The sequence below is a fragment of the Tiliqua scincoides genome, chromosome 2 (assembly GCF_035046505.1).
Source record: "Tiliqua scincoides isolate rTilSci1 chromosome 2, rTilSci1.hap2, whole genome shotgun sequence".
Taxonomy (NCBI): domain Eukaryota; kingdom Metazoa; phylum Chordata; class Lepidosauria; order Squamata; family Scincidae; genus Tiliqua; species Tiliqua scincoides.
The window spans coordinates 7,584,249-7,608,133 of NC_089822.1; the positions used below are offsets into that span (position 1 = coordinate 7,584,249).

At 43.3% G+C, this 23,885-nt stretch overlaps 1 protein-coding gene across 2 annotated transcripts in view; it reads right to left on the bottom strand.

The window, feature by feature from the left end:
* The window catches only part of DYM (dymeclin), a 218,900-nt gene that overhangs the window by 44,742 nt on the left and 150,273 nt on the right, over positions 1–23,885 (bottom strand). The window lies entirely within an intron of this gene.

Here is a 23,885-nt window from a genome sequence, read left to right on the forward strand (position 1 = left end):
ATTATCAATACCATGATCTAAGCTCTTTAATTTTACACCCATTCTACCCACTCCAAAAATATGACCAATAGAGTAAGTACTAATACCCACCAACCAGTGTTGTGTTACAATTTCCCCCCCTCCCATGTCACAGTAACTGTCCAACGAGGCATATATTGTTTCAGTAATAACTGTCAGGGAAATGGAGAAGGGAGGACCAATTCTGATTTGTAGAGGAAAATATTATTACTTCTTTTGGAATGGGTTCCATGAAGGAAATACAAGTGGAAAAAAGTTATTCTGAAGCTAGAGAAACTCATATATGGGGCAGGTATACACATTCTCCAAGGAAAGATCCGTGAACAGCATGCTATCTCCTGTTTACGGATCTCTCCTGGGAAATCCACATAATTTTTCAATTTCTACTTTACATTTTCGATATGAAAATGATTCTAAACTAGTTTGAAGAGGACTTGAGATGAGAGGCTACATCTTATGAATATGTTTTTATATCTAGGATCCAGGAGTACTATGTTCCAGATGTGAATGAGTAAAATGTCAGTGGCTGTAGCACATTTGCAGACCCCATTAAGACTTGGCAATACCCACGTCAAGCCACTTAGCGGTTACAAGGATTTACAGACATCTAAGCAGCCAGTGTGCAATTGCAGCTCACACAAGACACGGGGACAGCACTGCAATACCCACTGGAAAAAATGCCAAACTAAGTATGTACTCAAAAGGAGTCTGAATAATCAATCGTAAACAAAAAGCAGGTTGTAGCCTAAATTTAGTTAGTTGTGGCTAACTAGATGAAATCAACAGGACTTTATCATGACTAACTTGGGATACAAACTAACCTTACAGAAAATATGTTTCGTCAAGTGTGAAAATCTGATCCAAGCAGAAATAGAAGAACATGAAACAACACCATGCAGAATCTACCACAGGCCTGTTCAATTCGTGGTTGGATGGGATGCGCATACATTTGATTGGCCTGATATAAATGTCTTGTATTACAAGATGAGAAATGGACAAATACTCCATTTATTTATCAACATTATCAGAGGTCTCCAAACTAAGGCCCAGGGATTATATCCAACCCAATACAAGATTTTATCCTGCCTGCAGCAACTTTTTTTTTTGGTCAGAGTATTTGCTAATATTTGACATTTCATTCATTATATATTATTTCTCAGTTTAAGCAGGGCACTGTTTCTTTGCAATTGTCACATTTTTCTTTTGTTCTGAATCTTACAATGCTGATTACAAAAAGGATCCAAGTAAAACATTCATTTGTTTAAAAAAAAAAAAATTTTGACCTGCAAAAATATGTAAAATATACAATGTGGCCCTCACACTGAAAAGTTAGGAGACCACTGGTTTAGACAAACCACACACATACAAGCATATGCATGGTGTGGAAGAACAAAAACAACATTTACAAAAGGTTCATGGGTGGGAGAAAGTTCAAGTATTAATTCCAATTCATCCTTTACACTCCCAGTAATTAAGAATAAAACTTCTCTGAGTGTCAGTGCTTTGTTCCTGACTCATGTCTAGCAAGCTTATAGGAATGTTTTTCGGCTAAAAAAGGAAACTATGAATGTTCCATGAACAGGTTAATTACTTCTGATACATTAGTCAAACTACAGAGAGGTTATATTATGATTGACTGTTAAAATGAAGAAATGAGAAAATACAATTTATTTAGTCAATTTCTACCCTGCTGCTCCTTCCCCAAAAGGGGCAACACTTTAGTTTTATCATCAACATGTAAGAACAAACAAAATTAAGATATATACAATTATTTTATACTCACAAACGGGGGGGGGGGCACATCAACGGATCTGCGCTTTAACCATGGATCAGATCTGCAGGACCCCCCATACATGCCCCCTCTGAAGGATCTTCTGAACCTGCCAGAGTTTGAGCATGTTTGCCTGTGGCCTCTGCCGGGCTGACTGACAGAGTGACTGATAGAATGCCATCTATGCCACAAAGGGTGCAATCCTATTTTGCACTGGAATAGGCAAGCCAAGAGGTTTGCGCTGTATCCAGTGCAGGATAGGTGCCCAAAGTGGCTCTGCCAGAGGTAAAGAGAAACTTTTCCCCTTACCTCCAAGTAAGCCACCCTGATCCCAATGGGTCTCCTTGGACTTGCGCCACCTCATAAGAACATAAGAAAAGCCCCGCTGGATCAGGCCAAAGGCCCATCTAGTTCAGCTTCCTGTATCTCACAGTGGCCCACCAAATGCCCCAGGGAGCACACGACAACAGACACAACCTGGATCCTGGTGCCCTCCCCTACATCCGGCAATCAGAGGCAGGCTACCTCTAAAACCAAGAGTTTGCACATACCTACTATGACTTGTAACCCGTAATGAACTTCCCGTAATGAACCTCCTAAGGTGGCACAAGTCCAAGGAGAGCGGAGCTGCTTGAGCCACTCTGCGCTCCTCAGGAATGGGGGTTGGGATCCAGCATAACAGCTGGGTTCCAGCCCCGCCTCCTGCATACAGGATGTGAGCTGACTGTACTGGCTTTTCAATATTGAAGCAGTAGTTATTGATCAGTAGTTAGGACCAAATTCACATCAAATTCAGTAACTTAAAAAAAATGGTTCACACCTAGTTAAAAAAAAATATGTATCATGGCAATGTTTTCTCTTAATTCTGAAAGCACACCATGCACTCCTTGGAGCACCTTTACACAATAAGAACCTTATCTTAAAAGCAACCTCTTTTCACACTGCAACTGAAAAAAAATCAGAAACTGATTTTTAATTTTTTTCCGTATGAATCAAGTCGCTACAATTTCAGTCACCACTCCTGCTGGTGCAAGGAGGCTGACGTCCTTTGACAAGGGCAGTGAAGAAGTGTTGGCAGGGAAGGGATATCCTTGCTTGGGTATGATTCAGGCACCCTGTATACCCCCAACATGTGTGGACAAATGATCTAGCCCCATGCTTTCCCTTCCTGCTCTAGAGCAGGAGAAGAAAGCATGTAGGGAGGGCAAGAGCTTGGTGAAGGTAACAACAGTAGTGGTTTAGAGGCCAAGTCAATAATTGTGAAACCCTCCAAGTCACTACTAAAGCACTGTTAGAGAATTAATCCAGAAATGATATTTAAGGATCCAAGGAGGCTTACACAGATATTATAATCCATCATATAAGTAATAACATAACACACACAACTGAAAAAGCATATAGCAGCAGTAAGTTCTTCTTCAGCGTTTGTCCTGTGTGGTGCCGAGGTCCACTATTTTGGATCAGTCACCATTTCTCTCAATTGTAGGCTTGGTCTGGGTGTAGGCATGTGATTTTCATGTCACTGTGCAGCGTGTCAAGCCAGCGCTGCTTCAGTCAGCCCTTTGGTCGTCTGCCATTGACCTCCAACTGAAGGCCCTTCTGCCCCAGCATATCACTGTTGGCCCACAGAACGTGGTCGTACCACTGAGGTCGGGTTTCTCTCAACTTGTCGGTGATTGGAGCGACACCATAACGCTGCCGGATGTCATTGTTGTGCATGTGGTCAAAACAAATAATACCACTGATCCAACGCATAATCTTTGTCTCTATGACACCAAGGCGACGTTTGACTTCCCTTGTCGCTGGCCAGCATTCAGTTCCATAGAGTGCAACCAGCTGAATGACCGTCTGGTAGATCTTCGACTTGAGACGGTCGCTGTTCATCTTGTCACAAAGGACACTGGTCTTTGTGCACCACTTTGTCCAGGAGCAGCAAGTTCCATAACGAAATTATTTTTCAGAGGTAGCCAGGCAATTTGTATTGGCAACCTTCAGTCTCGAAAGACTATGGTATCGCGCTCTGAAAGGTGGTTCTGGCACAGCGTCTAGTGTGGCTGAAAAGGCCAATCCGGGAGTGACAATCCCTTCCACACCGGGAGCAAGTGCAGTCTGTCCCTGGTCTGTCTCCCTGGCTATGGGCCTTCCTTCTTTGCCTCTTAGTCTCAGACTGTTGGCAAAGTGTCTCTTCAAACTGGGAAAGGCCATGCTGCACAGCCTGCCTCCAAGCGGGCCGCTCAGAGGCCAGGGTTTCCCACTTGTTGAGGTCCATCCCTAAGGCCTTCAGATCCCTCTTGCAGATGTCCTTGTATCGCAGCTGTGGTCTACCTGTAGGGCGCTTTCCTTGCACGAGTTCTCCATAGAGGAGATCCTTTGGGATCCGGCCATCATCCAAGCCAACGCAGGAACTTTGTCCTGCCAGGTGATGCCGAGGATGCGTCGGAGGCAGCGCATGTGGAAAGCGCTCAGTTACCTCTCCTGTTGTGAGCGAAGAGTCCATGACTCGCTGCAGTACAGAAGTGTACTCAGGACGCAAGCTCTGTAGACCTGGATCTTGGTATGTTCCGTCAGCTTCTTGTTGGACCAGACTCTCTTTGTGAGTCTGGAAAACGTGGTAGCTGCTTTACCAATGCGCTTGTTTAGCTCGGTATCGAGAGAATGAGTGTCGGAGATCGTTGAGCCAAGGTACACAAAGTCATGGACAACCTTCAGTTCATGCTCAGAGATTGTAATGCAGGGAGGTGAGTCCACATCCTGAACCATGACCTGTGTTTTCTTCAGGCTGATTGTCAGTCCAAAATCTTGGCAGGCCTTGCTAAAACGATCCATGAGCTGCTGGAGATCTTTGGCAGAGTGGGTAGTGACCAGAGCCAGGCAATACAACTAATGAAACCATAAAAACTCTTCTTCCACCTCTAAAAGCTCATGAAAGAAGGGACTCCCAAAGCAGGGGATTCTGCAGCTTTGACCCCATGATGGAGAAGGCCCTCTTTTCTATTCCTGCCAACCCAATCCTCTGACAGAGTCTAGCCTTTTTCACAAAACCAAGCAGATGAACAATCTTATGGAGGAGGAGCAACTGTTCAAGCAACCTGGCTCTAAGTTATCCAGAACGAAGGTAATAACGAGCACTTTTAATTGAGCCTGAAAGAAAATACAGGTGGAATAGCAATGATATGCTTATAAAAACGGTTCAAATTCTAACTGTGGCATTTTTGACGAGCTGAAGTTCCTGAACTTTCTCAAAAGGCAGCCCTACAGAGAGTGCATTGCAGTAAACCAGACTTGGCATAACAAAGGTATGTGTAGTTAGCATGGCCAGCTCCCTCTTCTCCAGGAGCAGGTAAGGCAACTGGTACATCAACCTAACCTGGGCAATAGCTCTCCTAAGACAAAGACTCCTGTGCAAACCCATCAACATCCTAGGTGTACTTGAAGACTGGAAAACATTACTTCGATCACAGCTGCAGAGGAGAATGAGATGCAAAATGTAACTGTGGGTTTTAAACTTAGAAACGCTTATACTAAAGCCTTATAAAACTGACAGTTTATTGTAACTTCTTTCGTTCAGTATTAATGCTGAATGCTTCTCTCACCATTAAGTCTGCCTTACTGCACGTTTGCTACACCCCTGGGTCAGCACAAGTGACTTGTGCCAGCCTAACCCGGGGGTTAGGATTGCACCCTTAGTGTATTATCACAGACGCTGGTTTCAAAAGCAAGTCTTCCATATACTGCCTCCCAAGGCTGCTCTCAGTGAACGGACTGAAAGTACAAACAGGAAGGAAAAGTTAAGGCAGACTTGGGAGAGCTGTGATAGGACACATAAGTGTTGTTGTTTATGACATTCCATTTTGTTTTTAAAGTATTCCATTGGTCACTGGTTAAGAATTCAACACAGATTATGATAAACACAAGAGACAATGATGCTATTCAACTTCCTGTCTCCTGGGTTGGGAGCAAAGACTGGTCAAACTACTATGCAGAGCAGAAAAATAAGTATTTTTCAACAGCACATTTTCCAAAGGAAGGATATAGGGTCAATAATCCAATGTCATTTCCTTTATAGCCATATGTACTACCAGAGAAAATGTATTCAATAGCAATGAGAGTTGGCTGTGAGCCCACTCCACTCCCCAAATCCAAATCTAAACTGAAAAACCTATATTGTACTATAGGGGTGAAGCTTCTGACATATATGTTGGCTAGGTTAGTGAGATGGCATAGAATGATTAAAAAAAATCACCAAATGTACTGACTACTTGGGAAATGATAATGTTTGAATGCTTCTAGTCCAACTTCTGGAAGGTCATCAGTGAAGAAGCCACCCCTGCCTCTATCACTGCCTTCTGTGCCCTTAAAATGTTGAGCTGTCTTCCCCCCGCCTCACAGGGATCTACCAACTGCCTCTGTGGAGAAGAGGGAGGACATGTGTTGCAAACCAAATGTGAGCCATCTTCAGGGCATCTTAGGAGGTGGAAAGGCAGGATTCAGATTCTAGAAAAATAAAATAGTATGTTTATGGAATTTGTTGTCACAAGATATGCTATGGTCACTAATTTAGGGCGCAGTCCTAACCCACTTTCCAGCACCGACATAAGGGCAATGCAGCTCCAAGGTAAGGGAATGAGCATTCCCTTACTTTGAGGAGGCCTCTGTGACTGACCCCCAACTGCAGGATGCAGCACACATCCCGTTGGCACAGCTACACCAGTGCTGGAAAGTTGGTTAGGGTTTGGGCCCTAGTTGACTTTAAAAGAGTAGACAACAAATTTAGGGAGAACAGGAATATCACTAGCTATTAGCCTGTATGTATGCTACCTCTTGGATCAGTGGCAATGTGCCTCTGAAAACCAGTTGCAGGAGAGGAGTGTGGCTTTATTTTGTGCTTACTGGCTTTCCAAAGGTAACTGGTGGACCACCCGACACGGGAAACAAGATGCGGGACTAGGTAAGCCTGTAAGTACTTTAATAAACTTTGGCCTGATCCAGGAGTGTTCCTGTGTTCTTATGCTCTTATGCTATGACACATCAGACATGTATCAGGCCCTCTGATGTCACAGAGAGGCTGGTAATCTTAAATTAAGACAGTGGACTTGCTTGCAAAGCAAATGCCTACTGCGACATCTGAGCCAATCTGGTAGGGATAAATGGGAATTGTTAAAGACGTCAAAGGTTTAGAAATGAAGTGGCCTGAGGATGAAGATGGAAGTGTGGGAACACAAGTAGAGAGGTTCAAAGTCACTCTGCCATATTGTATGGCTATTAAGGTAATTATAATATTTGCTGCCTAGGGAAAAGCGATTGTATATGGAAACGAAATGCTGAGGCAGTGGGAGATGTCCTGGTTGGGATTCAGCTCTACCTTAGCAAACATGCTGCTTTCAAAAGGGTCAACAGAGTTGAGAGTGTGAGGTTTTTATACAAAACCACCACTCTACCTTTTGCATATCCACGGAGCCACTTAATTACCCTTAAAAGACATGCTGTCAGTCTGGGATGATTGTTAACTCCAAAGTTAAAAGCACAACTCAAGGCTAGGATTTCTAAAGAACCTTAATTAACAGACTATAATAAGAAAGAATCAAGCACAAAAGAGATATAATGTATATGATGCACAAACAAAGTAGTCCCCCCAAAACCTGAATTTCATATTTTAGGACGATCCAATTAAGCTTTTCTTCCCCAAGGCTGAACACCACAAGTTGCTTGATTACTCTGCTGCACCAGCAAACAGAAAGAACAGTGTGGGAACTTGAAAAATGCATGAACGTGATTGCTTATTTTCCCCAGGCTGGGAGCATGCTGATGGTAAAAGTGGCCAAGTTTCTGTTATTTCCCCCTCAATGTGAGAGAAAGAGCAAGGGGGCAAATTGCTGGTAAACGCCATGTCTACTCTGAAGCAACTTGAGGCTGCGAGTGCCCAGTTCCTCTAGAAACAGTGTTCTCATGGCATGAGGAAGTCCTTCCCAGGGAAGCACACATCTCCATCATCTCTGAGCCTCCCTCCAGACCATTTTTTGGTGTGATGCTTGTTCCAGGTTGAGGCTGAGCGTACCATTTATTTTTGCAATGTTTGATAGATCTCACCAAGCAACAAGACCATTATTTCATGACTTTTCACATGGTGCATGTGAGGCCGCTTGGTTCTGTTGTCAGGGACGATTGGGGGACTGCACAGAGTCAACCCCTAGTGAGATACTGCTGCAACTTTTCCCTTTTCTCTCCAATCCAGGAACTTTGATCATAATATAGCAGTTGGAACTTTGTGCCATGAGATCGTTGGCAGGTGTATGTGGCCCTATTTGGATGGCAGCTGCCTGAAATGAATATCATGGGCCCCTGTAACTGCAGATCACGGTTTCACTTATCCATGGTCGGGTCCATGGGGCCCCTCCTCGCATGCCTCCCAGGGCTTCCTCTGCCCTCCTAATGCCTTTCAAATGCCTTTTCAGCTGAAAACCGAAAGTTGCGTTTTTCGGTCTGCGATCGTCATTCTGAGCCTGACAGAGGCTGCGGTAGGCACACGCGGCATCTGCTGGGCTCAGAAGACCCTCTGGAGGCGTTCCCTCTTATCTGTGGTTTCACTAAATCATGGTGGGTTCTGAAACAGAACCCCTGCACACCTGTATTTCATTAACCATATTTGGAGCTACCCCAACGTAGATTAAATAGGAACAACAGCACAGCAAATTCCTTGAAGCATGTAAAAAAAGTGAAGTGTGAGATTGTCAGCATCTGTGTAGTCTAGCAAATGGCAAGCACTTCCTCTCCTCCTTCCCAAATGGTTATAGATAGTGGAGAGAGGAAGGTAAGAACCAGTCCTCATGGCAGACTGAGAATGAAGTGTGCTTTCCTTGCCGCAAGCTACTGACACACTCTTTCCCTCTGACCTTTTCTTTCTTCTACATTGCCCCTTCCCTTTGGTACCATTTCTCTGTCTTTAACTTAGCCTTCCAGATTCATTCCTCTTCTGCATTCTGTTCTGCGGACTGCTCCTCATAAGAGCAACAATTCACATGTAAAATTCCAGAGGTGCTGCTAGGAATGTACCTTAATGCAAGTAATGCTTCTAATGATTCAGAATGGGATAGAATGGCATGTTGTGCTCAAGGATAAACAAATACAACTGCAGATTAATTAGAACCATGAAGAATCCACTTCAGTGGGTTGGTCTTCAGTAGCTTGCAAGATGCAAGAGGCAGACATAAAAACATTTCTAAAATATGAATGAAGGCTTGTTCGCTTCTATGGTAATAGATGGCAGTTCTTTCAAATTAGCCTGAGTAAGTAAGGACAGAAAAGATTCAGGCTAAACAGTGGGTGACCCAGGAACTAGTGAAAAAGGAGGTACTGTTGGTCCATTTACAGTATTTCAGGGAAACTGTTTTTTCCTGTGGTTTTATGGCATGAATGAATGTGCATGTATCAAAGAACTCCCAAGCAAACAGAAAACTAGCTTAAACCCATTTTTGCCTGGCCCACAGGTGTACATATTAGGTCCCTGTTGTGTATATGCAACAATAGGCAGAAAGTGTCTTAGATGTGCTACTGTTTGGGACAGTGCACAACTGAGTAGGGAGCAAGGAACATACTAAAGCATAGGTTCTCAAACTTTAAGTTTGGACACCTAAGAGGACATGAAGCAGTTGAAAGGGAATATACTCCCTGAGAGAAACTAAAGCTAAAAAGAGGTGACACATCCTCAGCTCGCCCAGAAATAACTAGGTTAGTTGCTGCCCTGACATATAATATTTCATGACCATTTTGCCTACACTACTTACATTTTTTTAATCTACACCTGTGTTAATGAGGGAGTGAATAATACAAACTGACTAAAAATATCCTCCATCTAAGGAATGCTAGGTATTCTGCCAAAATACCACTGATTCTCACCGAAAGTACGTAAAATTTTTTGCCAAGTAATCAAGCTCAAATTATTACTTTGCCTTATCTCCAGATCAATCAGAGGGCAGAGCCTTTCAACTCTGAACAGTTTCCTTTCTTTCTCAAGCAGTAGGCAGGCACAGCAGATATCATTTGTTTCTACAGCAACTGGGAAATTCTAGCCAAAGTTAACCTTTTATTCTCCTTCCTTCATTCCCTTTTGCAAACGCTTGCAAAGCAGGTCTGTTTTTTTCAACACCAGGATGGGATCCTCCTTTCCATTTGAAACAAGTCCCAGGCTACAATTAAATAATGCGCCATTATTTAAGAATAACACCAATGGAAAGCAGTGGGTCTACTTCTGAGTAAAAAGGGTTGCAAATATACAACAGCTGTGCAGTTGTGCAGCTGTATCTCTCTGCTATGAATTGAATTGCACACTCTCAGTTATGTGTTATGGGTTGTATGTTGAGCTTCTGGCTTAACACACCAGACACCTTAAAGGTGGATTTGATTCATGGATCTCCTGCAGTGGTTCCCAACCTTTTTCACTTGCATATCCCTTGGCAGCCCATTGCCATAAACTGTACCCTTCATATTAGCAAAGTAATACAAGTCCTCATCTCCTCTCTATGAAAACCCAGACTTCATGTATTCATCACATATTTTCCCTTTTCATCTGTTTGAAGAACAGAAGACTCTGCCTTTGCACTCTTTTGCACCAGAAGTGTGCTGAGAAATTCTGGGTGACTGATCACTTTCCATATTATGTTTCAGCTTTTTTACTGTGCTGGTTTTCAATCACTAGTTCATACATGAATTGATGACCAAAAACTAGCTATTGGTGGGGCTTTCACAGCCAACTAGCTACCTCCTTTCCTGCCTTGCTGGTCCTTGCAGGGCATTCCTGTCTTGCAAGGCATTCTGGAGCATGACCTGCTTTTTTCTGCCATTATTTCATTCTTTTTCAATTACCCCTAAAGGTCCTGTTGAGTGTCCCTGGGAGTACATGAATACCAGGTTGAGAACCACTGTTCTACTGGTATGTTGTTTACAGTGCACTTATTCTGATAGTGATTACAAAAAGGTGGTGAAGACCAGAATTTTAAAAGAATAAAAATGTACCTTATGATCTTTTACTATGTTTTTAATAGAGACTACAGTTCTTAGGTAACAATTAGTGGTAGGTTATTTTTCAGGATCTGGCCTCAGGTAAAATCAGACAAAACTATAGTCAGACACCCACCTAAGTTTAACTGCCGACTTATTCAAAGGTCATAGGAAATTCCATGATTGTTGGCTCAAAACTTGCCCTCGACTTATCTGTGGGATCGGCTTATGGGCGAGTGTCTGTGGTGGTGACAGGCCCTCTGAAAACACAGATTCACAGCAGAATCCTATCCATGTTTACTCAGATCTAAGCCCCACTGTGTTCAGTAAGATTTACTCCCAGGAAAGCGTGTATAGGACTGTAGCCTTAGATTCTAAATCAGGGTCTGTTACCAAAAATTCCAGCCCTACCTGGGTATGCCAAGGATTGTAGCTGGGAGAGGGACCTTATCCTTATTAAACTTCCTTAAGATGTCTCTTTCTGGGTGGTATTAATAGAGATATTACTATATTGTTACTTTTTGAGGTGTTTTTTTCTTTCCAAATCTTATCTAATTGCATGAACTCTCTCCCTCCCCAGTTTCCAATCCCACCCCTAACCCTTCCCCCCTCCAATTGAAAAAAAACCGTTGGTCACTTTGGTAGCCCATCTTTGTGTCATCACCCATTATATTCTTTCCGTTTTGGAAGAAACAGAACTCCTTAGGAGCGGGGACACAGAAGCCAACAGAAGCATCCCTTTATAAGAGATCTGCATTCAGGTCTGGTACGTCCACACTTTCTTTCAGCAATCTGCACACAATGCCTGATTCTCCTTTGGCAGGCTCCACAGAGGGAGAGTGATAAGAGAACAATGGGAATAGACAGATGCATGAGGGAGGGAGATAAGGGAATAAAGAAAAGTGGTAACTGTGCAGCAACTTCTTTCAGCCTCATGGGGGTTCTATTATAGGTGGGCACCCATGCTTCCATGCAGCTTAGAGGGAAGAGTGGTTGCAACCCACTTCTGGATTTTGATGCACCTGTTGAAGTTCTCTGATCTTCACTGTAAATCCACTTGGCAGTGTCACTTCTGCAGCACCTGGTACAATGCTGGGGCTAAATGAGTATTATGCAGCAGTTTCTGCATGCCATCTAACCAGAATCCCTTCAATATACCCTAGCTGAGTCAACCCTTAGCACAGGGGTGCTCAACACGTCGATCCCGATCGACCGGTCGATCACGAGGCAAAATGAGTCGATTGCAGAGCCCTTAGTCTACTCTATAGATTAAGGGCTCCACGATCGACTCATATTGCCTTTAGCTGCTAAAGGGTTGGGCTTGACTTTGCAGGACAGCCCTCACTAATCGATTGCAGAGCTCTAGCTAGACCTCTCCCAACTGGGCCATGTGGGAGCGGGGAGGTTGCTTCGGGGGCAGCAGGCAGGCTGCTGATTTCTGCCCTTCGCATCACCAGCTCGGGCTCTTGCTATGGCTCAGCTTCAGGCGCGCTTCTTCACCGATGACACGAGGTACGTGTGGGAAGGAGCCTGGCTGGGGCTGCAGTGCTAGCCACTTACACGGGAGTAAGCCCTGTTGGCTCTAATGGGGCTTTCTTCTGAGTAGACATGCCTAGGATGGGGCTCTGAGGCTGCAAGTTGTCCACACTTTCCTGGGAGAAAGCCCCACTGGCTCTAATGGGGCTTACTTCTGAGTAGACATGCATAGGATGGGACTCTGGCTTCGTGGAACTAAAACTGAGCCACATATTCAATTCAGTCCCAATAGAACTGCGGGGTTGTTTTGTACCATCACATCACACTTCCTTGGAGGTGAATCCTTTGAACACAGATTTACTTCTGAGTAAACATGCAGAAAATTGTACTGTTAATCGCTTCCCCCCCCCTATAACTTTTTCTTTGTATCCCCCTGTGCATCTGTTTGCTAAATACAGACACTTTATGCATCTGATAAAATGGGCTTTGGAGCCCAATCCCATGCATGTCTACTCAGAAGTACATCTCATTATAATCAATGGGACTTGCTCCCAGGAAAGTATGGCTAGGATTGCAGCCCTACAACACAGTCCTATGCTTGTTCTACCCTGAATTAAATTCCATTATAGGCAATGGTGCTTACTCCCAGGTAAATGTGCATAGGATCAATCCTATGCCTGTCTACTCAGAAGTAAGTCCCGTTATAGTCAGTGGTTCTTACACCCAGGTAACTGTAGTGGAGCTAAACAAGGGTTGGGCTTGATTTTGCAGGGAAGGCTCGGAGCAGAACTTTGGTTGTGCCTTGGAGAACCTGAGGAGTGTCTCCAGAAGGGCTCAGGAGCAGCCTGGGACTGTCTGGAGGAGTTGCTTGGGGCCACTCAGAAGTGCCGCTGATGCAGGGTGGTGGCAGCCTCCAGCTGGGGAAGTTCAGCAGCAATTGAGAGATGCAGGTGCCCAAGGCTGCTGTCCTCTCCTCACTTACCTAGGAGTAAGCCCCATTGACTAGCATGGGACTTACTTCTGAGGAGACAGGCTTAGGCTTGGGCACACAAGCTGCAATCCTCTCCACACTTACCCGGGAGTAAGCCCCATTGACTAGTATGGAGCTCGCTTCTGAGGGGACATGCAAAAGATTGGGCTCTAAAGCAGGGATGCTCAAACTTTCAACTTTAGGGATGCTGGACCTTTAACAAGTGTATAGAAGAGAGAATTTCAGCAGGTGCAACTTGTCATCCCACAGATGACAAGCTGCACCTGCTGAAATTCTCTCCTACACAATTTTAAAGGTCCAGGATCCCTAAAGTTGAAAGTTTGAGCACCCCTGCTCTAAAGCTCCTATCCACACTTACCGGAGAGTAGTCCCCATTGACTAGCATGGGACTTACTTCTGAGTAGACACCATAGGGTTGGGCTCTGAGGTTGCAATTCTGTCCAAATTTACACAGGAGTAAGCCCCACTGACTATAATGGGATTTAAAAAAAAACTCTGGTAGATCTCCGGGCCTTGCTGGGTTTCAAAGTAGCTCTCCAGCCAAAAAAGTGTGAGCACCCCTGCCTTAGCAGGAATGGCCTTGCCTGACAACTGGCACGCATATTTACAACATAGTTTATTGAATGTCTGCTCAACCCCTACACAGATAGGGGTTTGTTTAAGTTGCTTCCCACCCACCCCCTCCAAGGAGGAAGAGGTACATGAGATTGTAATGTGGTATCTATTCAGAAAGCATCTGAAGTGAGGCTTCTTAAACACCATATTTAATTAAGTAAATTAGCAATCAAAGGTAAATTATAAATTACCATATTTTTTGCTCCATAAGACGCACCTGACTATAAGACGCACCTAGTTTTTAGAGGAGGAAAACAGGAAAAAAAATATTCTGAACCAAATAGTGTAATAAAATATTTAATAAACTATAACAGAACAACATTTGAACCATGTAAAGTGAACAGCAGTCAACAGTGGCATTAAGAACCATATCACTGTCATTAACAGATGGAGAGACTTAAAGGTTTGAGTACTCTAGTTTTTCTGGAACCCCCAAGAACTCATCATCGCTGGAGTCAGAATTTATGAAGCTCACAAAAGCAGGTGCACACAAATAGGGGATCACATTATCTTTCTGCTACAATGATGTTCTGCCAAATCCCAATCCACTGGGCCTTGTGCCTGCTTAAGGCTGATCAGTCCCCCTTGTGCGACTCACCAGTGCAGCAAGCAAAAGTGAGTCCAGTTCTAGTCCACAGATGCCAAGTAAATCAGTCCCATCAGTCAGAGTTACCAAATCAGAGTCCAGAACCAATAAGCCAAATTACAGTCCAAGGTCAGTCAAATCCATCAGGGTATCCAGGTCCAGTCACAATCCACAGTCAGATTCCAAATTCAATAAACCCAGTCAGTCTCCTCTCCAACCTGCACTCCTTCAAAACCCACAAACCCTTTCTGCCTCAGGTACTCCTTATATCCCTGAGGGCCCTATTGCCTTCCAGTGGCTGCAGCTGTGCAGCACACGCTGCTGAATGCCCAGGCCTTACCCTTAAAGGGGCCACTGCTGACACCACATCTACCTCCTCGCCAGTTCTTCCGTGATTCCAATACAAATGAACAAGTGGAAAGTCCAACCACAACTTGAATTCTCAAGACACAACAAACCTCTGGATTTATGGTGAGAACCGAGCCTTACCTGGGGCTTGTGCAATAAGCAAACACTGGCATTCTGACCAAGGAAAAAGTTTTTTCTTTGTGATGGGGGGGGGGGGGCTTACATTCAGATGCTGGATGAGGTGAGTGAAAGCGCCCCATCCCTGCTGTGTGAGTGTGGGGGGGGGCAGAGCATCTGTGTGTGTAAGAGAAGGGGGCAGCCTGTGTGTGTGAGAGGGGGGGAAGTGTTTGTGTTGCAGAGAAGTTGTGATGCTCCAGGCTTGGGGTGGGGAGGAAAGAGAGGCTGTGATGCTCCAGGCTTGGGGGGGAGAGAGAGGCTTTCCTGGGAGTAAGCCCCCCTGACTCTAACAGACTTACTTCAGAGTAGGCATGCACAGGATTGGGCAGCGAGACTGCCACCCCACCCACGCTTTCCTGGGAGTGAGCCCCAGTGACTCTGAGACTTACTTTTGAGTAGCCTCTGACTGCCCGGGGAAGCAGAGCAGAGCGGGCAGGGGGCGGGGCCAGGGCTGGGGCGGAGTTGTTTTTTTTGTGTTTTTTTTGCAGTATTCGCTCCATAAGACACACACACTTCCCCCCCACACTTTTTTGGGGGGAAAAGTGCGTCTTATGGAGCGAAAAATACGGTATATTATTGAGGTGCAAACTTTATCCAACCGGCCAATAAAATGTTAGAATGTTAGAAAACCGGATCCCTAATATTTTCTCCTCGACCACAAGTGTCTATAAAAAGCTACTTGGGTAGCTAGTAGACTGTGAGAAAATGAGCTTGTCATCCCAGTTTCATTTTGAGTGAACAAATACTGTCTACTCCACCAAAACCACTGTCTCAAACTGTCACGTATGGATAGTCCCAGCTGAGGCATCATGAATAAAGAAGATGGGACTTTCAGAAAATAGGTTTCCCTGAAAACAGGCCATTAGCATGCTTTATCTTGTTAAGAGAATGCTAAAATGCTGAGGATGTCCCAACCAGAGCACTGCTGGCTGCCTTTCTTTCTCATTGCACAGCTAGGAAAGCATCAGGTCTGCACTGCATGCCTGGAAAACACCCAAAATGCATAGGCCTTTTGACTCCAGCATGTCTCTTTCAGGCCTCTTATACAAACTCAGTTAACCTCTGGATGCTTCTGTCATACAAGGAGACACTCCTGTGTTTGATCACCCAGTTTAAACCACAAAAAACCTTTAACAGAGCACCACTCACATTACACTAGAAATGTATGCAAACATCTATTTAGATATGAAACAGCAAAAAAGAACCAGGAATACCTTTACATTGGAATCAACTTTACCATCATCCTTATGCCCAAAGACTATCTATATAGGCATGGCCAGTGCCAAAGAAAATCTAAAACTTTTCCACTTCCACCATTCCACTTACCTTGTGCAACTCATTAAATTCTGGGCAAACTGTTTTACTTCTGCATAGCTCACACAGGTATTTTTTTTCCCTACATAAACTGGAATAGTTTGGCTGAGAGAGCAAAAGAAACAGGGACTACAGATTCATGGGAAAGGGTTCAAGATATGGGGCACATGAAATCTACCCAGACAACTGGAAATTCTCCCCTAGTCTTCTGCTGTGCTTGATGAATACTTCAGCCACGAATCAGTGGCAGAGCACATGTTCTGCAGGTGCAATTTTCACTCTGCTAATCACAACTATCTCCAATAAAGGGATTTCAGAGCTGGAAACAATCTCAGCCTGGGATGCTCATGGATGAAAATATTTGGACAGATGAACTAGCCAGTTTAACACCTAAAGCAGATGTGCACAAATTGTGATCTCCAAGCCAAATGCAGCTCACCTGTTATGCACTGGAGCCTGCCACGAGCTAGACAAGCACAAATCAAGTTTTTGCAGCCCAGATAGGGCAGCAAGAACAGGTTTATTAACCCCCTAAGTTGGATACAATGTATGCACAGAGCCTGACTCCATGGGTCACAGTTACACAGGTTTTGCAAAAAGCAGGTCATAAGAACATAAGAAGAGTCTTGTTGGAACAGGCCAAAGGCCCAACTAGTACAGCTTCCTGTATCTTTTACTGGTCCACTAGATGCCCAAGGGAGCACACGATACCTGCATGCTGATGCCACTCCCTTGCACCTGGCATTTTGATATAGCCTATTTCTAAAACCAGGAGGATGCCAATACCCATCATGGTTTCTAACCTGTGATGAACTTTCTTTCAGGTACCTGTCCGATCCCTTTTAAAGGCATCTAGACCAGACACTATTACCATACCCTGTCAGGCCTTTGGCATCCCAGGCCCTGAATTGTTGTAAGTCAGGATGTGGCAGGAGGGGCCCTGATGTCCAGGCTTGGTATGAAATGTAAATAAAGGAACAGCAGCACTGTATATGTATGTGATTAGCAATCAGATGCACCTGTGTTAGGTGGGAGCCATGTGACCTGGGGAGATGCGTGCAGAGTCACGTAGGCTATGGTGGAGTGGTGCGATGCACCACTGGACAGCCAATCAGAAAGGGTCACAAGACTGTCTTGTGACAATGAGGTCGCCCTATTCTGATTGGCTGGCCCCAGTATATATGGGGGCAAGAACAGACACCAAATGTGGGTTGCTATGGTGGAGTTTCTGTGTGTCATGCTGCTGGTTTGTTCTGTGACTTGGACTGTTTATCGTGACTGTGTCTTGCTGTATCCCTAACTTCTGAACCGTTTGCTGACTACTCTTCTGCCTGCTCCTTTCCCAATACCTGCTTCTGCAGCAAACAAGCCTGTGTCTGCTTCTTTGGCTCTGTTTGGGTTCCAAACAGAGCCAAAGATAGCCTGCTTCTTGTGCTATCTCCCTGTGCTCCCGTGCCACTCTGCTATCAGGAAGGCAAGGGCTATCCTCCCCTGCTGTCCTGACACACTCTATGGCAAGATGTTCCACAGATTAAATACATGCTAGGTAAAGAAATATTTTCTTTTGCCTGTTCTAATTCTCCCCACACTCAGTTTTAGTTAATGTCCCCTGGTTCTGGTGTTGTGTGAGAGGAAAGATCATCCCTCTATCCACCCCTTACATAATTTTTTACGTCTGAATCATATCCCCCCTCAGGCACCTTTTATCTGGACCTTATAGTCCTTATTTATGAACTCTCATAAGAACTGCCCACATACCTTCAAAATGTTCTCTTGAACTGTTGATGCTTTGAAACTTGGCTTTCCTCACAAGTAAACCAACACAACCTAATTCCATGCATGTTTATTCACAACAATGTTGGTCCCTCTGTGGGACTAATTCTCAAGTGCGTCTAGGATTGTCACCTTAGTAATATCAAACCAGAGTTTGTATCACATGGCCTTGAATCTACACATATAAAAACAAGAAATGTCTTGTGGCACCTTGAAGATCAACACATTTATTTTGGGGACAATACTCCATTTCATCATACGGCTCCCTTAAAAAGGACAGCATTCATTCTAAAAAATTCTGTTTTTAACATTGTCAGTTAGCTTTCAAAATGGCTAATATGTCTGTGCTATCATTCAGCAACATGCTGCACATGCCAAAGCATGTAAGGGGAAATTAAATATGACTTCTAAAACACAATTCACTGGAAGGAACTAAAATAATATAAAAGGAGTAATTTAACATCTATCAATGCATAAAGACAGTAAGATTACTGGTCTTTTGCTTCTCTGTCCGGAAAATGAAATGAAGGGCTATTTATAAAGTGCTTACTGCTTTGGCTATAATCAAAAGTAATAACAAGATAGAACAAAAACAATCTTTTTGTTGAAACCACTTTTGTAATACAGTTTTTTAATAACCCTCCTAATGGCCAAATTAGAAGGACCCCAACTGAAGTCATTCATCCCACATAAAACAAACATTGCTTTTTCTTCTTAGCTTTGTTTTACAAGCTATATTATTTCCAGATGATGCTTGAGGGGTTTAAAGTTTTCAGGAGTTAGATGCTTAAATTGGCAGCTGCTTTCTATTTATCATGGACAAATATAAGATGAATCTAAACAGGGGACTTCACTGACTCCTTTATAGCGCTTTAGCTGAGAAAGAAAGGGAATGAGAGAAGCATCTCACCTACGAACATCATCACTGGGGTACCTGATTTATTAACACAACATGAAGAGAAGTCGAGGAAAAATCAGAAGCGCGTAAATAAGATTGGGAATACCTGTCTGAGCAGTGGGAAAAAGATTTGGATGTTTTAGTGGATGACAAGCTACACGCACTGGCAGCATGATGAGATGGCAATCATCAATTCTAGGCTGTATCAGTAGAAGTATAGTAATGAGACCAAAACACGTAATGGTGCAGGCATCTCAGCATATCTGCAGAGGATACATTCCAGGTCCCAACCCAATACAGAAACCACAGACAGGTTTCCCTCTTAACTCCACTCCACATGCCATTTACTTTGTTTTCTTCTTACCTGTTGGCACCAAGTAAGAACGTATTTTCCTTTTACAGAACACTGTAAGTATGCAAGCTTACAGAATAATGTGCAGGCAGGCAGCCTGAGCACTAGAAAAGACTAAGTAAATGTTGACAGGAAGCTTCCTATTAACATTTTGGCTGTATCCCTCTAGCATCCAGGCTGCCTTAAAGCAGTGGATTGCAAGATCTGCTGCCATATGCCCAGGACAGAATTGGGCCATGATTACACTGCGGAACATTAAAATTGTTCATGTTGAATTTTTAATGTTTTTTATACAATTCAGAGGCACTGATTTCAATGGTAATTGTAAGTTTTTTTGTATCATCAAAACTTTTTTAGTTATCGAAAATGTTGAATTCTTATCTAAATGCACTGTAAACCACATCACATTATACAACCGCACAGCATAAACTGCAGCTAAACCACTGATGCTGTGCCAAAAATTGTAGCATTTTTTAGATTCTCACACCAAAATTTATAAAGTAACATCAAAATATTCAGATAAACATAGTGTAGTTCAAATTTTGTTATACAGTATAATTAGTAGAGGTGTCTGAAAACAGTGTTATTTACCTGACTCAGAAGTAAGCCCAATGTGTATAGTAAGACTTTCAGTCCAATCCTATGCATGTCTACTCATAAGTCTAATTGAATTCAATGGACCTACCTCCCAGGTAAGCATGCATAGGATCGTATCCACAGGCTATAATCCTATTTTACTCACAGGAAACAAACACCTCTAGTTATTAGTATTACCCTTTATTACCACCACCAAAAACTAGAACTACAGCAACTAACTACTAGTACTTTTGCTGAAAAGTTCTGATAATTATGGCTGAGTTACACACAATGTACAATGTGTGTTTTAGCCAGTTATTTCTGGTTTGTTTATCAATTAGTGCAGTGATTTTCACATTTAGCACCAAGACTCACTTTTTAGAATGAGAATCTGTCAGGACCCACCAGAAGTGATGTCATGACGAAGTGACATCATCAAGCAAGGAAATTTTTAACAATCCTAGGCTGCAATCCTACCCACACTTATCCAGGAGTAAGTCCCATTGACTATCATTGTGAAAAGAATATTCATAGTAGCTTGTTAAAGGTACAGATCTGTAACATTACCCCAAATGCAGTCATATACCATGGGAGCATCATGTCTAATATATTAAAAACAGAGAAATATTGAAATGAATGGGGACCCACCTGAAATTGGCTCGTGACCCATCTAGTGGGTCCCGACCCGCAGTTTGAGAAACACTGAATTAGTGCACAAGGGCAGGGGTGCGCAAACCCCGGCCCTGGGGCCACTTGCGGCCCTCGAGGCCTCTCAATGCGGCCCTCAGGGAGCCCCCAGTCTCTAATGAGCCTCTGGCCCTCCGGAGATTTGTTGGAGCCCAAGCTGGCCCAATGAAACTGCTCTCAGCGTGAGGGTGACTGTTTTACCTCTCGCTTGAGCTGAGGGATGAGGGCTCCCTCCACTGCTTGCTGTTTCACGTCTGTGAAGCAGCAGTGGCAGCAAAGGAAAGGCCAGCCTTGCTTTGTGCAAGGCCTTTTATAGGCCTTGAGCTATTGCCAGACCTTCATTCATTCATATAAGTTCATCTTTAATATATTCATTTATGTAAACTTATGCAAATTTATTCAAATTTTAAATGTAAATTAATTCTTTATTCCCCCTGGCCCCTGACACAGTGTCAGAGAGACAATGTGGCCCTCCTGCCAAAAACTTTGGACAACCCTGCACAAGGGAACTGATGAATCCACAGTGAGTAGGTAGGGGATTTCCAATTCTTTGCTCCCACCATGATTCTGATTGGGATTGTTGTCATCCCCCACTATGCTATTTTCAATAGGAAAAGAGCTTCCACTAAAAGGCAAGAGAAATTCTTTTCCTATTGGAAATAGTAGATGTGAGGGGGTAATTCCTGTTGGAACCATGGCAGGTTCCCCCACCAGAGTCTCACCAGTGTCCTGGATGGAATTTGGATTTAACAATTGTATGGGGAAAATACACTCATTAGCATCTGCAAAACAAGTCAGAGCTAAAGAATTAGAAATAGCAAGAGAAATGTTCCTTCATAAAAATTATATTTCAGTATATTTTGTGCACAGTTTCTGAAGCACGTTGCTCAAACACCATCATCTGCCCTCCGTATTAAGCAGAGACAAAACCATACATTAGCTGTATGCTATGGCAGCCTGAGGGCTTCTTCTGCGTTGGAAGTGGGGAAATGGGTTTGAGGGCATCAAAGTTTGAATGAAAGACATAACTCTTCAAGGCAGAGGAAAAAGTGTTAAGTCAGTGGAGAGAATTGGTGGAGAATGAGAAATATGAAGTAGTATGAGAAACCTTTTTAAAAGAGATGTGTTTTGACCATCTTGCCTGTGTGTGCCTGTAAGTGTGTAAGTGTAAGGATACGCATGCTACAGAGCAAAATTTTACGAAGGGGCCACAGCCAACAGTGCATATTCATGCTTTGTATATAGAAAGTCCCCTCTTCAATCCCCAACATCTCCAGTTTAGGCAGCAGTTGGTTCTGGGAAAGATCTCTGCTACAGTTCCTGGAGAACCATTGCCAGCCAGTGTAGACAATTGGGCTACATAAAACAAAGTTTAGAACCTGGCTACAACAGGGAACAAGTTAAGTTAGTTTTAGTCGGATGTTTTTATCCTTGTTTCTCATACCATGGCCTCTTACAGTGTTTTATAGCTGCTTTAAAACTGTTTTTCCTTGTATTTGGTTCACTAAAACAATTTTTCAAAATCTGTAGTAAACATCTTTCTGGTTGTTAATGAATTTTTGTTTTCTTCATCCCACATTTAAGAGCCAATCCCACTCTACCCAGTAGTGGTAAAGTGGCTGGATTGTAAGCAAAAGGTTTCCTAAGACAAGAGGGCTGCTCTAAGTGGAGGGCATGTATTCATAAACTTCCACTTGGTGGCAGCAAGGAAGCCTGCAGAAGGGAAGGGGAAAGAAGGGGGTTCTATACCAAACTATTTTTGCTCACCTTCCCTTCCTCTCATGGCACACATCACTGCTTGACCATGACAGTTGTCATTAGAACGCTGCAAAGGGCTGTGCTACATTAAAAGTCTTGATCACAAGTATGTTTAGTGGAGAAAGCCTGCAAGTCAATTCAGTGCAGCACTGAAAATATGTACAGGGTGATGTAACATTAAAGTCTTCCCTTCTTCTGTGGCACATTTGATGAAAATAGGGATTTATTTCCATTCTCAAATGGGGGCAGCAGGAGGGCAACAAAAAGAAAAGCAATAAATAGAATCCAGAAACATTTGGGAGGAAATCAAGTACAACAAAGAGGTGTCTCAGCAGTTGTAACTGAACATTTTTATGACTACTGATCTTAGGGTGTGTGAGCACATCTCATTTTTTTGCTTGTTCATGCATACATAAGTGAACAATTGCACAGTAATGTTTATTAGAACACTTAATAGTTTCATGCTGATGATTGTGCCACTTTATGTCAATAAATTCTGTTTTACACTGGTCACAATAATTGTTTTCATGTATCCTGTTCTGAATTTTTACTGGAGAAGTAGGACATACGTTTCAAAAATAAAATTTATATAGTATTTTTCTCCTAAGAGCTCATGGCACTTCAACATACAGCACCTTGATTATCCCTCAGACAAGCCTGTAAACTATGCCAATTTCCTCAGGCACCAATGGTCTCATCATTGTTAATTTTTTGTCACCTGGTTAACTTTTTTTTTTAATTTAAAAAAATAAACACAAGATCCAATCCTATCCAACTTTTCAGCACTGATGCAATCATGCCAATGGGGCATGTGCTGCATCTTGCAATAGGAGGACAATCAGAGGCCTCCTCAAGGTAGGTGAACATTTGTTCTTTTACCTTGGAGCTAGAAAGTTGGATAGGATTGGGCCCACAGGCGTTCAGTTGAGTTCACTCTCTTGTGTTGATTTAAATTGTCTACAGTGCTCTCAGTTTGTTTTTAAAAGACATGTTCAACTCTAGTTTATCTTGTCTTCTTTTATTGCTTATTGAATCACATTTGTTTATGATGTTGCCACCTTGAGGGCCTCTCATTACAGGAGTGAGCAGAAGAGAGACAAGTGGCTTCCTCTGCTAAAGTAAGGGAAAGTCATTCCCAATAAAGTGGTTACTTTGGGAGCGAATGGTTGAACTGAGAACTTTCCAACTTATACTCAAACTCATAACTCAGTACACTGGATCCCACCCAAACTCAGGTTATTCCAAGTCTGTAAAAAGAAGCTACTTGTAAACAGTAAGCAGCTATTGCCTTGAATTGTTTGCAGAGATTATGACCACACATGGCTGGCCCGACCATGATGCAATCAACATTGTTCGGATTGAGCAACGGGGGGGGGGCATTCCTTCCAGTCTGCCACCAATTGAGCTTAGTCTTTACCTGTTCCTTCCTCTATGTAGGCTCTTTCATCAAAGCTGATTAAAGACCTAGAGCAGCAGTTCCCAAACTGTGGGTCCAGGACCCACTGGTGAGGTTGAACAAGTTACTTCTTGGAGGAGGAGCACTGCTAATCA